A 3,654-nucleotide genomic window follows, 5' to 3' on the forward strand; every position below is an offset into this window, starting at 1 on the left:
TTAGGCATTTGTTGCTGAAAGGACTGAGTGAATGCCACATTTCCGATTGCTGTACTGTATACAATTGAATGCCAGATAGTCTAGATGTCCAGCTACAAACACTGCCTCTTAAAGGGCAGAGGAGGAAAACCCTGGTCCCAGCTAAAACCCCAGCTCCTTCAGCTCCTGAAGAGATATGGAAGAACACCATGATTCCAAATCTCATCCAATTTTCTTAATATATCTGAACTCATGATGCTGACAGGGTTAAGAAAGGGATTCTCTATTTCCTATAACCACCACTCTCCAAGGAACATTTAAGCCAGCACCAGTACTTAATCTGAGGGCAGATGTGGTGAGCCGTTTCTGTGTACTGTGGCTGCCATTACAAGATGGCGCTGGCTCCGCTGTAGTCTGTGACAAACAACTCCTTATCAGAATGAGTTGGCACGCTGTGACTTGGCACCCTATGAGAAAAGTCCACGTGGCAGTTGTGCATTGGGGCTTTATCTGCTTTATTAAGGCTGGGGCACACGGGAGTAGTAGTAGTGGCAGTATGAGTAGTGGCAGTAGGAGTAGTAGTAGTAGTAGTAGTATTAGTAATAATAGTAGAGAGAGAAACAAGCTAAAAGACATGTCAAAACAAGGGCCTGAATAAACTGCTGAAAGAAGATTCCTGAGTTGCATCTTCCTTGCGGGCAAGGGGTCGCGACAGGCAGATGTTTCAAATTCCTTACTATCACAGGCTCTTTACCACTTCCAATAGTCTGTGCTATAACAAAGCTTGCATCAACAGGAACAGAAAAAAAAACCTTCATCATCAAGACAGGGAAACTATTACCACTGCTGAGAGCTTCACACCTGACTGAGCTGCTAGAATTCTGAACAATGAATAGCATGCAAAGACAGTGGGTCTTTGCCAGTATAATATGCACTGTGTCTCAGTCATTAATTACAGTTTAAAAAACTTTCAAAAAACTACTAAAAAGCCCAAACTGAACTAATATCTCCATATACATCTTCAGGAAAAAGATACTATGAAGGCCACCCTGTAAGTGGTAGATAAATGAAACACCAGTGTGAAAATGCTAATTCAGGAGTCTAATAAAGAACTTTATCCAGAATAACATAGTAACTCTCTAGAACATATTCCAAAGAAATGGACAAAATGCCTGACAAAGAAGTTCAAAATTGATTATGAAGCAGCTCAATGAGATTCAAGAAAATCCAGAGAGTTGAATGAAGACAGAATAACAATACATAAGAAATTAAGCAAAAACAACAGGATCTCGAAAAACAACTAAACAGAAATCTTAGAAATGAGCTTACAAATAAGTCAATAAAGCCACAATGGACAACTTCAACAACAGACTTAATCAAACAGAACATACATTTAAAACTGAAAACAAAACTTTTGAGCGTCGCAAATGGTCAGGGCACTGCCATCACCCATGCTCTGACCTCTGTCTCTGCACTCTGTCAAGTTGAACCTGTAGGAAGATAGTTTGAAGTTTTTATTAAGAGGAGAACCAGAAATGTTTCTGCCTCTTTTCAGGAACTGAGGATAAGAAGGAGTTACCATAGGAATCAGTAGATGAGGAATTGCATTGGAAGATTTCCCATGCTGAAAACACTTGATCTGAAAGAATGGAAGAACCAAGATCATTATGCAGTGCTTGGACTTGGCCATGTAAGATACAAAGCTACACAGAGACAGATCAAAGCAGCTCCAAAATGTTCTGCTCTCCACTATAGAGAATGGATATTGAGGTCAGAGGAGAGAAAGCAATGGTCTTAAAACATCACCCACACAAATGGAAACCAGAGGGTGAACCAATAAAAGAAGGAGACAAGGATTACTTCACTTGTATATCTAAAGCTTAGGAAATGTTATCTGATCCAGTGAAAAGACAAGCATTTAACAGTGTAGATTCTACTTTTGGTAACTCAGTTCCTTCTAAAAGTGAAGCAAAGGATAATTTCTTTGAAGTGTTTCCTCCAGTGTTTGAAAGGAATTTCAGATGGTCAAATAAAAAAAAAAATGTCCCTAAACTTGGTGATATGAATTCATCATTTGAAGATGTAGATGCATTTTATTCTTTCTGGTATAATTTTGACTCTTGGAGAGAATTTTCTTATTAGATGAAAAAGAAAAACAGAAGGCAGAATGTCATGATGAGTGAAGATGGATTGAAAAGCAGAATAGAGCAACAAGGGCACAAAGAAAAAAAGAAGAAATGAACAGAATAAGAACATTAGTTGACAATGCCTATAGCTGTGATCCAAGGATAAAAAAAGTTAAGGAAGAATAAAAAGCCAAGAAAGAAACAGAAAAGAAAGCAAAAGCAGAAGTCAAATGGAAGGAACAAGAAGCTAAAGAAAAACAAAGTCAAGCTGAATTAGAAGTGGCTCGGATTGCTAAGGAGAAAGAAGAGGAGGAAGTTAGACAGCAAGCAATATGGGCAAAGAAGGAAAAAGATATCCAGAAAAAAAGCTATTAAAAAAGAGAGGCAAAAACTTCGTAACTCATTCAAGACCTGGAATCACTTTTTCAGATAATGAGGCAGAATGGGATAAAATGATGAAAGAAGTGGAAAAACTTGTGATCGCCTTGAACTAGCAAGCTTACAGTGCTTGAATGAAACACTCACATCATCTACAAAAGAAGTAGGAAAGGCTGCTCTGGAAAAACAGAAGAAATAAATGAACAATTTAGAAAAGAAAGAGAGGAAGCTGAGGCTCATATGCGACAAGCATCGGAAAATGCAGAGAAATCAACTGGTGGAAGTGGAAGTAGCAGTAAAAATTGGTCAGAAGATGATCTGCAATTGCTAATTAAAACTGAATATCTTCCCTGCTGGAACAATTCAAGATGGGAAGTTATTGCTAATTATATGAACATACATTCCTCTTCTGGCATCAAAAAAAAAAAAATGCCAAAGATGTTACTGGCAAAGCAAATAGTCTTCAGAAACTTGACCCTCATCAAAAAGGTGACATAAACAAAAAAGTTTTTAATAAATTTAAAAAAGAACAAGGAGTGGTACCTCAAGCAGATAATGCAACACCTTCAGAATGATTTGAAGTTCCCTGCACAGATTTCAACCCTTGGACAGCAGAAGAACAGAAGCTTTCGCAAGAAGCTTTGAAAAACATACCCAGTCAATACACCTAAAAGATGGGAAAAAAAACAGCAGAAGCAGTTCCTGGCAGGACAAAGAAGGACTGCATGAAACAAATAAAGAGCTCGTCGATATGGTAAAAGCAAAGAAAGCTGTTCAAGAGCAAAGGTTAAATGCAAGTAGAGTCAAGAAATGACATAATGACAATCTTTATTGTGTGCATTTTTATAATATAACTGAAAATACTATATAAATTTTCATTTTAAAAATTATATTTATTGTATCAAAGTTCTCCTTCCAAAATAATTTTTCAGAGCACAAAGATCAACCATTAAAATGATCATCAGGGCCTTATTCTTGTATGATGCAGTATTTGTTTCAAATTTCCAAATTCATTTTTGTATTTTCCTTTAAGGATCAGTAGTTTAAAACTTGCAAATTCTTAGTTTTATAAATATATGTTTAAAATAAAAAAAAAGAAACATGACTTTTCAAGAACCTAGTCAAACAATGAGTGAATGAAGGTGGCATTCAAAATCTTCGGGTTACCATT

General features: G+C 36.8%; 1 pseudogene; it reads left to right on the forward strand.

Moving 5' to 3' along the window:
- Positions 1-1,784: 1,784 nt before the first annotated feature.
- On the forward strand, positions 1,785-3,297 carry LOC113176019 (dnaJ homolog subfamily C member 2 pseudogene; annotated as a pseudogene).
- The last annotated feature ends 357 nt before the right edge of the window (positions 3,298-3,654 follow it).

The sequence above is a fragment of the Urocitellus parryii genome, chromosome Y (assembly GCF_045843805.1).
Source record: "Urocitellus parryii isolate mUroPar1 chromosome Y, mUroPar1.hap1, whole genome shotgun sequence".
Lineage (NCBI taxonomy): Eukaryota > Metazoa > Chordata > Mammalia > Rodentia > Sciuridae > Urocitellus > Urocitellus parryii.